This window comes from Podarcis tiliguerta, assembly GCF_965153285.1.
Source record: "Podarcis tiliguerta genome assembly, chromosome: 14".
In the NCBI taxonomy this organism is placed as follows: Eukaryota; Metazoa; Chordata; class Lepidosauria; order Squamata; family Lacertidae; genus Podarcis; species Podarcis tiliguerta.
In genome coordinates, this window is record NC_139547.1 from 45,687,111 (window position 1) to 45,699,466 (window position 12,356).

A 12,356-nucleotide genomic window follows, 5' to 3' on the forward strand; every position below is an offset into this window, starting at 1 on the left:
GCGCTCACTGGAAGGACAGATCCTGAAGCTGAGGCTCCAATACTTTGGCCACCTCATGAGAAGAAAAGACTCCCTGGAAAAGACCCTGATGTTGGGAAAGATGGAGGGCACAAGGAGAAGGGGACGACAGAGGACGAGATGGTTGGACAGTGTTCTCAAAGCTACCAGCATGAGTCTGACCAAACTGCAGGAGGCAGAGGAAGACAGGAGTGCCTGGCGTGGTCTGGTCGATGGGGTCACGAAGAGTCGGACATGACTAAACGACTCAACAACAATAACAACGTGCACCTAGCCAATGAGACAATGGAGCTGTGCCATAGGCAACAGCTTTATTGAATGAAATGGAACCCTATTGCATGGATGTGGGCTGCTGAGAGAACAGGATGCTGAACCAAAAGGTGCCATTGGCCGGGTGCAGCAGAGCAGTTCTTATGTCCACAAGTTTCAGGACCATGGATAGCTCCAAGTTAGCACCTCACTAAGGCAAAGGATGTGAGCAGCCTTGGGGCTATAAACACATTTGTGGCTAAAAAAATACAGTGGTACCTCAGGTTAAGTACTTAATTCATACCGGAGGTCCATTCTTAACCTGAAACTGTTCTTAACCTGAAGCACCACTTTAGCTAATGGGGCCTCCCACTGCTGCCGTGCCGCCGGAGCACGATTTCTGTTCTCACCCTGAAGCAAAGTTCTTAACCCAAGGTCCTATTCCTGGGTTAGCAGAGTCTGTAACCTGAAGCGTCTGTAACCAGAGGTACCACTGTACAGGGCTCATCCAGACTTCCTTGCATGCCACAGTGTAAACTTTAAAGCTCCATGTTTAAGCTGCTTCTTTTGTTGCCCTGCCCCACAAAAACCTATTTACTGCTGAAAACAATTCCACAGAAAACATGAATTGTTGTTTGCTCCAATTCAGTGTTAAAGAGCAGGTATTCTTGGGGAAACTGGTGGGGCATTTTCTTAAAGTGCTTGGACATGTGCGTGGAAAGCATGGGGCAAAAGGTTAGTGTGGATGAGCCCACAACGAGGTTGCTTACAACTTACCTACTGCATTTGCAAGCAGCTGAGGGGCTGGGGATGTCTTCACCTGACACTTATTACCTGGTTGCTTTCTCTGTTCCTGAAACCAACCCTCACACTTCCGATTCACGAAACCGTCATCTGCACACATGTGCAATGGCTGCCTGAAATGGACATGCCCCAGCTTAACTGCAAAGTGAGTTTGGCTTGCGGTTTCCATCTGGATCCAAGCTGGTTTGAGGGGGAAACACATCAGCCAGCAGCATTTCTCAAGAAACCTGATAAGTACAGATCTGTGACTAATGTCCTGCGTGCTTGGCTTGAGACATCAGCAACAGGAGCAAGCTGGAACCAGAGTAAACGGTAATGTGTACACAGCTGGAGGCTTTTTAAGCCTCTGTCTCCAGAATACCTCTGCCATTATTTACCTTCTGGTGGAGAATTTCAGAACCTCAAAGTGGTCTGAAGAGGGGCACTTCTCCTCCATCACCTAACCTAAGGTTACCAGATTTTTCCCAATGAATCCAGGGACACTTACACGTTCGGGACATTGATGCTGCAGTGATGGCGGTGGTAGAGGGGCAGCCGCCACCTTGACCTCAACCGCCACGTTTCCCCTTCCTCTGAGGCTTCTATCTCCTTTCTCCATGAGCCTGGGCAGCCCCTGAGTTGTTGGTTCTTTGGTGGTGGTGGTGGAAGCAGTGCATGGTGGGTCAGGCGTGGAAGGCAGAGAAGGAGAACTGAGAGCAGCCCCAATCCCATTCCTACTTGAGTGCAAGCAGGAGGGGGCAGGGATCCCTCAGCTGGGAAGGGAGGCTTCCCGTTGCCTAACTGAGAGATCCCTGCCCCCTCCTGCTTGCACGCAAGTAGGAGTTGGGAGGCTGCGCCTATAGGCAGCACAAAGCCTCCCTTCACAGCTTAGTTGCTGGGCTCAGGGAAGGTGGAGGCAGCCTGGAAGCTGCATCTTAGAGCTCCTGCTTCACCATCATATGGGGACTTCTGAGCAGCTCCTGAAGCCAGCCAGAGCCAACTGCTCCGGGCTGCTGAGACTGTGGCTGCTGCATTTCCCAGGGACATCAGATGAAATCCAGGGGCATTCTGAGGATAGAATTTGTCTGGGGACTTATTCACAAATCTGGGGGCTGTCGCTGGGAAACGGGGACATCTGTTAACCCTAACCTAACCTCCTGTTTCCTGTTCCACCGGTGAAGCGAAGTGTTGTGGAAAACATCTGGTTCCTGGGGAAAGGCACTGCTCAGGGTCCAGGCTCTGAATTTACAGGGCCTGTTGGTCTGGGAGGTACTTCCGAGGGTTCTTGTCCTATATAGTCTCCGGCTCAGTGCTTTCCTGATCTCCAGGAGACAGCTCAAGGCCCTGTACTTGATCTGATTTCATAGCTGGTGCCTCTCCAGCCTCCAAGTCTGTGCCTGGATTGCTGCTGGATTCAGAGGTCAGGTCAGTTCAACTGTCTGTTGGCTTCTGTATGTGGACTGGTGGTGGGGTGTGCCCTTTGCCTTAGGCTGTAGAATGTCTTGCCTTGTTCCCTGTTCCCCAACATGATGTCCTCTAGTTGATGCAGCCTACCGCTCCCATCAGCCCCAGCCATCCTGGCCACAAACAGCCAAGGATGGTGGGCGTAGTAGTCCACAACATCTGGAATGCACCACACTGGCGGCCCTTGCTCTATGGCAGATCTACAAATGCCCAGCATCCCTGGCCATTGGTAATGGTGCATTAAAATGGCATCAAAAATGGTGCTTCCACCAGGTCGGAATTGCCTAGGGAAAAATGAAAATAAAACTCCATCTATTGGGTGCAACGTTCCAAGATTTATTTATTTAATTTGTTGGCCAGCTGGGCTTTCCCACCTTCCAGCAGCAATCGGTCTCCTGATGGCTCTGAGTGATATTAAACACAGAAGGGCAATTAAACAATTATGCAATATTAAAATGAAAATGAGCCAGGAAGATGAGGGTGGCATGCTGCCGGATGGCAGTAACTGCTAAGGCTGCAATCCTACCTGCCAATGGATACTGAACCTCTTATTGGCCCCCAGGGCCGTATCCCCTTATGCGAGACATGCCCCCCCGAGGGCTGTGTGGTGGGTGGAGCCAGAGGCACAAAGGGGCGGAGCAATGGGTGTCAATGGTACCTCTGTGCAGTAGAATGGTTCACCCCTCAAAGTAGAGCTGGGGAATCCTTTTCAGACCGAGGGCAACATTCCCTTCCAGGCAAGCCTTGGTGGGCTGCATGCCAGTGGTGGGTGGAGCCTGCTGGGATTAATGGGAGTTGTGGTTCAGCAACGTCTGGAAGGTCAAAGGTTCTGCACACCTGCTCATGACGAAGGATGATTGGAGCTGTGGTCTGGCAACATCTGGAGGGAACCAAGATGAGGAAAGGCTCTTATGAAGAGGTGAAATACCCCCCTCTTCTGGAGCAGCCTGAGAGGGTTGGAAGAGAAGCCTTCTGACTTCTTTTCAGGATCTGCTTGAACTTGAAACTAGAGCCTCGGCGTAGCTATGCACCTCTGCCTCTGGCATTAAGCCATTTGAGGCTACAGACTGGGCAAGGGAGATTGTCCTTCCAGATCCAAACAAATCTCTGCAAATGTCCCACCAGCCTCACCAACGTTCCGGCAGCCCGTTGCTTGCTCCTGGCCCAGATACAGATATCCCTGGGCTGGCCCTGGGCACCAGACAGATGCTGGCCTTGGTTCCGTGGCCTCCTTCCAAACACCTCTGCTTGCCAGATTTCCTATTGGTTGGCATGCTTGTTCCAACACCCTCTGAATGGGCTTTGTGGTTCAAAGCCCAGTCCTGGGTTGGGAAACCTGTGGCCTTCCATATTCTGTTGGGCACCAACTCCCATCAACCCCTACCAGTATTGCCCAGGGTCAGGAATGATGGGAGATGGAGTCTCGAAACACCCAGAGGAGGTCATGCCTAGCCCTGCCCTGGTGCAAGACACAGAGTCCTCAGAGAATGAAACACTCCCTGCAAGTTGAGGACGCTGAGTTCACTGCAAAGACCTTAACAGTACACCACCTTAGCTTGCTCAGAGACAAATGTATGTCCCTGGCCTATTCCTCGAGGTTTGTAAGACCCCTTCTGTCCCTGTTCCCTTCTGTCCAGGTGTATCTCCTCCTTCTTGTGGAACCAACTTGCAATTCCTTGCAAGTATGGAATGGACCTGCCAGGGTTTATGACTTGTTGGCACCACAGTTCCAGCACCCTCTGAATGGACTTCACTGTGCAAAGTCCTAGTCTGGGGTCAGGAAACCTGGGGCTGGAAACACCACAGGCCTTTGGCTCCTTGCTCCCGACTGAAGTGCACTCTCCATGAGATATTGACTTTGGCTTGATCCTGTTGCTGGATCATGTCTACACCTAGACTGAGGCCCCAGCTGCACTCTGCATTTTAGATAGTCGCGGCTGCACCAAAAGAGACCTGGGAGCTGTAGTTTGTTAAGGGTGCTGAGAATTGTTGGAAGATCTCCCTGCTCCACTCACAGAGCTACAATTCCCAGAGTGGTTCGCCGGTCAATGCCTTTTCTCAGGGGGCTAGGGGCAAAACTGGGTGCAGCAGCAAATGCAAAGGTTTGTTTTTGTATAGAAGGCTACTTTCTGCACATGGAGGAGGTGGACAGAGGAAGACCTACATTGGCTCCCACTATGCTTCTGAGCACAATTCAAAGCACTGGTGCTGACCTTTAAAGCCCTAAATGGCCTCGGTCCAGTATATCTGAAGGAGTGTCTCCACTCCCATCGTTCTACCCAGACACTGGGGTCCAGCGCCGAGGGCCTTCTGGCGGTTCCCTCACTGTGAGAAGCCAAGTTACTGGGAACCAGGCAGAGGGCCTTCTCGGTAGTGGCACCCGCCCTGTGGAACGCCCTCCCACCAGATGTCAAAGAGAACAACTACCAGAGTTTTAGAAGACATCTGAAGGCAGCCCTGTTTAGGGAAGCTTTTAATGTTTGATGTATTACTGCATTTTAAAATTTTGTTGGAAGCTGCCCAAAGTGGCTAGGGAGGCCCAGCCAGATGGGCGGGGTATAAGTATAAATTAGTAATAAGTAATAAATTATTATTAAAAGTTTTTCTCCCTCTCTTATAACGCTAGAATGGGACATCCAAGTTGAATTTTGGAAGACTCAGGACACGCAATAGAAAGTCCTTCCTCGTACAGTGCATCATTAAACTATGGAACCCACAGCCAGGGGAGGCAGTGATGGCCACAAAACCTCAAGGGCATTAAAAGAAGATTGGGCAAACTCATGGAGAATAAGCCAATCAATGGCCACCAGCCAGGATGCCTATGTTCTAGCTTCACTGTTGGAGCTCCATTGTTGAATGCGAGTTGCTGGGTATCTCAAGAGGGGAGAGTATTGTTGTGCTCACATCCCTCTAGTGGACTTCCGAAAATGAGCATCTGGTTGGCCACTCCTAAGAACAGGATGCCGGACCAGATGGGCCATTGGCCTGATCCATCTGCCCAAGAACTTTCTCATGCTCTTACGGAATATTAGGCAAATTGATGGAGGATATGGCTGCGTTCTCCCTCTGCTGTCGGAAGCATCATAACAGCTGCTGGGAATCTCAAGTGGGGAAGAGTGTGGCTGTTGTTCTTTGGCCTTGCCTGCAGGCTTCCCATAATAGGCATCTGGCTGGCGTCTGTGAGAAGAAGACACTGGACTAGATGGGCCCTTCAGAACTGCTTATTATCCCAAAATGTCAAATAAACAAGAGCCCTCATTCTTGGAACAAATAACATCAGCAAGCAAAATGCACCCATCAGCACATTGCCGCCGAAGAATAGATTCATGAATAAGTCACAGATTTATTTATTTATTTATTGGTGTTAAAAAAAAAAAAAGGGTCCTCTTCAATCATTTTTTAAATGAGTGCCGTCCCCTGCGGAAAGGGCGTTCGGGCTGATAGAATAGTCATAAATAATCCACATACCTTTCCTCCTGCCAGGCTAATGTGCTTAAAATAAAGTCTCCTCTCCCACATTTCCCCAACAAATAAGCATCGTCTGGCTCATTCAAGAAGAACATCTCTCTCATTCCTGGTTTGGCAAAGAGAGAGGGGGGGGGAGGAGTCACCCGCATCAAAAATGGTGCTTCCACCAGGTCGGAATTGCCTAGGGGAAAATGAAAATAAAACTCCGTCTGTTGGGCACAACGTTCCAAGATTTATTTATTTAATTTGTTGGCCAGCTGGGCCTTCCCACCTTCCAGCAGCAACCGGTCTCCTGATGGCTCTGAGCGATATTAAACACAGAAGGGCAATTAAACAATTATGCAATATTAAAATGAAAATACGCCAGGAAGATGAGGGTTGAAGAAATGAACCTATGCTGCCAATTCTCGTAGCAGAACATAAGTAAGCGGCACACAAAACATTACCAAACCATTCTAGGTTCTAAATCTTATATTAATAATCCAAAAATTGAGAGAGCTATGTACAAGAGCCACTACAGAAGCTACAAACAGAAAACTCGTTCAAATTGTGTCCAAAAGGACGATTCAGTCTTAAAAGTTCCTTTAGCTAGGCTTCTGTAGAAATCAACAAAGGTAAGCCTGATCAAACGAAGTGTCAGCGATGTTGCGCTCAAGGGTTAGATATCAGCGAGGATAAGTTTGATCAAACGAAGTGTTGGTGATGTTACGCACAAGAATTAGACAAGGTGCCGGCATTTGTCACCTGTTTTGCCCATGAAGAGTCTCGGGCTTCTTCAGTAAATTCTCTCTCACGGTTTTGATATATTTATAAACATTCAACTTCATATGCTAAGTTCTTTCTTGATTTAAGCACTTATTCATTTACTAAGTGGGTGGCGCTGTGGGTTAAACCACAGAGCCTAGGACTTGCTGATCGGAAGGTCGGCGGTTCGAATCCCCGCAACGGGGTGAGCTTCCGTTACTCGGTCCCTGCTCCTGCCAACCTAGCAGTTCTAAAGCACATCAAAGTACAAGTATATAAATAGGTACCGCTCTGGCGGGAAGGTAAACGGCGTTTCCGTGTGCTGCTCTGGTTTGCCAGAAGCGGCTTAGTCATGCTGGCCCCATGACCCGGAAGCTGTATGCCGGCTCCCTCGTCCAATAAAGCGAGATGAGCGCCGCAAGCCCAGAGTCGAACACGACTGGACCTAATGGTCAGGGGTCCCTTTACCTTTACCTTTAGGAAGATGAGGGTGGCATACTGCTGGATGGCAGTAACTGCTAAGGCTGCAATCCTACCTGCCAAGGGGTACTGAACCTCTTATTGGCCCCCAGGGCCGTATCCCCTTATGCGAGACATGCCCCCCCTGAGGGCTGTGTGGTGGGTGGAGCCAGAGGCAAAAAGGGGCGGAGCAACGGGTGTCAATGGTACCTCCGTGCAGTAGAATGGTTCACCCCGCAAAATAGAGCTGGGGAACGCTTTTCAGACCGAGGGCAACATTCCCTTCCAGGCAAGCCTTGGTGGGCTGCATGCCAGCGGTGGGTGGAGCTAGGGACAATAATTGGCGGAGCAATTATTTTTCCTTTGCACGGTAGGCTGGTTTCTACACACCCACACCCACACACCCCTCTCTGTCTTCCAGCCAGACAAGAAAGAGGAAATATCAGGATTCAAAGGCATATTCCAGCCAGGCAAAAAGAGTCAAGGAGGGTGCAAAGCAGGGCTGGTAAGAGATGTGGCCTGTGGTTGAGGAGATTAGTCTGGGGAGAGTCCTGCAGGCCAGATAGAGAGGCTGGGGGCCACCGGGCCTGAGTTCCCCCTCTCCTGTCCTAAAGGATAGGAAATATTAGAATAGCAATGCATGAGTCATGTTGGATGACAGTACGGGTCCCTCACAGCTTCATCCCAGGTACCTGGAGACATCTGATGGGGCAGGAAGGCAACGTTCCGTTCCCAGCATTGCTTTTCTGGTAATTTGGAGGTACACTGCCCCTGTACATGGAAGCTGCACTTCCTAGACTTCCCTCTTTATCATCACTGAGTGCCAGCCCTGTTGGTCTCCTCTGCATCTGGTCCTTCTGGGCTGATGAAGGGTCTTCTTGCTGCTTATGCTTGAAAGAGTCACATGGTGACCCCACCGCCATAGCTCAGTGGGTAGAGTATCTGCTTTGAATCCAGAAGTTCCCAGGTTCAAATCCTGACATCTTCCGTTAGAGCTTGGAATGTCCATTGCCTGGAACCCTGGAGAGCTGCCAGTCAGTGTAGACTAGGGGTTGTGGTCCAGGGACAGGCTTCAGGGTGTCTGTGAACCAGAGGTAAAAAAAAAAATATTTCCAACACAATAAATTAAATTGTGGGCAATATTTTGCATGCATGTGTCGATGTGCATTTTTCTGCAGAGTTGCTCCATAACTTCCACCAGATTCTCAAAGAGGCCTGTGACCACCCCCCCAAAAAGGTTAAGAACTATTGAATCATAGAACTGTACCATTGGAAGGGACCTAAACGGTCATCTAGCCCAACCCTCTGCAATGCAGCGGGTGCAGCAAATCCTAAAATACATGGACCCATGGTTTGATTCCGCATAAAGTTAGTAAGTGAGTCCCATTTTATTTAATTGGGCCTTCACTCAAGCAAGTGTGCACAGGATAGCAGCTTCCGTCTGTTTAATCAGTCGATTCAACCAAAAAAGCTTCCGTTGATCTGATTTTATTTGTAGGGGTCAAGCAGAATTCAATGGCGGACATTTGAATCAATGGTGCTCTGAGTTAAGGGCACATCTGTTTAATTCTTAAGCTGCTTTGGTTCTGGCATGTTACCGAAACAGGGTATGGAAATGTGAGAGTTTTCCCTCCCAGCGCTGAAGGATAGCTTGGTTATTACAAGGGCAGCGGGTAGTTCTCAGCCTCAGGGCCACAGTCACCTATCGGGCCACCTTCCAGGGGCCACGTGCCAGAGGTGCACAGGGCCAGAGGTAAAAGAAAGGTCCCATTTTACCTGTGTGCACTAGTTATGAGTCACACCTGGGCATCCTCCTTGATTCTCCTTACAGGCAGGTAAGAAGCAGGATCAGTGTTCTAGGACACATTCCAGTCAGGCAAAAACAGGGGAGGAGGGTGCAAGGCCTAGGGAGAGTGGGGTGTAGCCTGAGGGAGGCTGGAGGTTTCACACTTATGAAAGCATAAGATGGTTGGACAGTGTTCTCGAAGCTACCAGCATGAGTTTGCCCAAACTGCGGGAGGCAGTGGAAGACAGGAGTGCCTGGTGTGTTCTGGTCCATGGGGTCATGAAGAGTCGGACACGACTAAACAACAAAGCCTTCTTACCTCTATCAGCCCCTTAAAAACAAACAAACACCTACATTTGATCGACAGAATGCTCTATAACATGTTTACACTGGAAGAAGTTCTGCACAGTCCAGTGGGACTTGCTTCCATTCAAGTACTTATTAGTTATTATTATTATTTCATTTATGAATTTCTTCCCATGTGTGGCATTCCAAAGTGATTTATGTTGGATCAGACCCTAAATTATTGGCTTGGCTTGGAATTGAAATTGTTCATGTGTATTCTTTTTTAATATATATATATATATATATATATATATATATATATATATGCTTTCGTAGATTTTCACGGGTACAGGAATGCAGGTTTTGGTGTCCTCGGGTGTCTTCCCGTGTAAAAGTTGGGGTGTCTAGGCGACGTTTCGACGAGGTCTCACTCGTCATCTTCAGGCTGGTGCTTTCGGCTTCTTGTTACTGGAACAGAGCCTGTTCCAGTAACAAGAAGCCGAAAGCACCAGCCTGAAGATGACGAGTGAGACCTCGTCGAAACGTCGCCTAGACACCCCAACTTTTACACGGGAAGACACCCGAGGACACCAAAACCTGCATTCCTGTACCCGTGAAAATCTACGAAAGCAAATATCTCACCTCTAGCTCTGTTCCAGTAACAAGAAGCCGAAAGCACCAGCCTGAAGATGACGAGTGAGACCTCGTCGAAACGTCGCCTAGACACCCCAACTTTTACACGGGAAGACACCCGAGGACACCAAAACCTGCATATATATATATATATATATACTGATTGCGGTTTTGCTGCCTAACATATCCTATTAATATTTCTGATTAAAAAACTAAATAATTAAGACTGGGAGCTCCACAAGGGCAGAATTACTCATGCTTAAGGGGTGGAAGGGGGGGGGGACGAAAAGCAAACTTGCCCGTAAACCACTTTGAGCCTGTGGGGGAGAGCAGGACATCAAGGAAAGAAAACTATGGCACAGGGCAATCCAACCCCCATGAATATGATAGAATAAATAACCATTTATGCACCGGCAAAATCGAGGGCCCTCCCCTACTTTAGAATATTTTTTAAAATGCACATCTGTGCAATAGATACACTGCCTTGATAGTTAATATGAGTTGGCAGCATCCCAAATTTTGTTGCTAAAAAAACATATCTCCCACTCACCAGAGCCCTTGCAACAGCCCCCTCCCTCTTGCAAGCAAGGGAGACAGCCTGCAACTTAAACAATCAACCAGCAGCTTTACAAGGAAAAGGATATAATTATTATTATTAATAATATTAATCTATAAAGTGAACATTATCTTGCCCGAGCCCCCTTCCCTCCCCTGCTCCCCCCTTGCAACGGTGGCGGCGCGACCGGGTCCGCTCAGCCTCCCGGCCGCTCCACACCGACCTCCCGGCGGCGCGTGTGCACGTGTGGATGCGTGTGTACGCGCGCTGCTGCCGGGTCGCAGGGCGGCCACACGGCGCGCCTCTCTCCTTCGCAGCGGCTCCGCCTCCCTCCCTCCCCCCGGTTTTGGGGAGGGGGTGCTGCAGAGAAGGAGCGAGGAAGACTTTTCTCCCTCCTCCCCGCTTGGGCTGGCGCTCAAGCGCTGCGTGCGAACCGCGCTCTGCTCCAGACTGCGGCCCCGCCGCCGCCGCCCGCTCCTCCTCCGCCGCCCCGGGGCAGTGCACCAGCCGAGCCAAGCCCCTAGCAGCAGCCCAGCCAGCTCCGCTCAGCTGGGGCCTCCTCCTCCTCCTCCTCCTGCGCTCTTCAATCCCTCCAGCCGGCAGCCGCCTGCTGGCGAGTTGGCTCCACAATCCCTTTCCAGTGATGGAGAGAGAGAGAGAGAGAGAGAGAGAGAGAAGGGGGCTGCTGGTCTTTTTTTGGTGACACCCTCCCAATTCCTGCCCTGTTTGCTTCCACTGCAGCAGAGAAGCGCTCTCCAAACGTCGATGGGGACGAGTAACAAGTCTCCAGTTTGGGCAAGCGTCGCGCGCAATTAAAGCGCCTCGGGGTTTTTTTGGGGAGAGATTGGCATCTCTCTCGTTTGCAAAGCAGGGCAAACAGTTGAGGTTGTTGGACTCTGCGCGCTCTCCCTCCCTCGGCTGGGTTGGCAAACTTGGAACAGGGAGGCGGTGTATGTGTGCTTGTGCGCGCCTGTGTGCGCGCGCGCCTGTGTGTGAGTGCGTTGGATGGTTTTGGGAGCCTGAAGATGCTGCCTGGCGTGGTCCCCCCCCCCTCTCTTGCGGAAGGGCACCTGAGCTGAAATCTGGGGATTAAGCAGACGCACACGCACACAAAACACAAGCACCCCCCCACCGCACTCACCACCTACACACACACACACACACACACACACACATAAACGGAGACGCGTTTCTGACGGGTGCCAAAGGAATCCTTTTGAAATGACTTGGAGGATTTTCAGCTTGGAATTATGTGGAGGGCGAATGCAGTGAGTAACAAGCGGCGGCGAAGGCGATTAAATAATAGCAATTATGATAAATAAGAATTTTAAAAATGCGGAATGGGGAGGGGGAGGTGGGGGCTATGGATGGGTGGTCGGTGGCGATCTTTTCGCCTGGCACTGTTGCAAAGGGGGGTGGAGTTGGGTTGCCTCGACAGTAGCGTCCATCTACCCCACCCCACCCCGCGCCAACCCCCGGCCACCCGTGAGTGAAATGGACAGATTAGGGTCCCGGCCTTGCTGCCGCTTTGCATGTCAATTTCGCCTGCCAAAAAGGAGCGAGAGAGTAAAAAATAAAATAAAATAAACGTCTTACCTCGGTGCGTTTCCCCATTATTTTTTTAGCATGGAAATTAGTGCTATTAGTATTACTGGAGAGGTTTACTGAGCAGGTGGAAAAGATTTCGTTCCTCCTCGCCGCGCCATCCCATGCACCTTTACTCGGGAGTAAGCTCTTTGGCGCTTAGCTGAGTTTACTCTCGAGGAAGTGTGCGGAGGGTCGCTTCTTACCTCCATCCCAAAATGAGGCGGCTGGTCCTCTTTTAAACACCCCCCCCATCTCCAGCCTGTGCGTGTTTACTCCGAAACAAGTCCTCTTGACTTCAATGGGACTTACTTCCCAGGAAAAGAT

General features: G+C 50.2%; 1 protein-coding gene across 2 annotated transcripts in view; it reads left to right on the plus strand.

Moving 5' to 3' along the window:
* Positions 1 to 10,640: 10,640 nt before the first annotated feature.
* The window catches only part of GRIN2A (glutamate ionotropic receptor NMDA type subunit 2A), a 219,829-nt gene continuing 218,113 nt past the window's right edge, over positions 10,641 to 12,356 (plus strand). Inside the window, exon 1 of one of the 2 annotated variants that reach the window (XM_083413336.1) lies at positions 10,641 to 11,713. The gene's annotated coding sequence lies outside the window, so the exon portion shown is untranslated. The remainder of the gene's footprint in view (positions 11,714 to 12,356) is intronic. The other variant, XM_083413335.1, reaches the window with a different exon arrangement.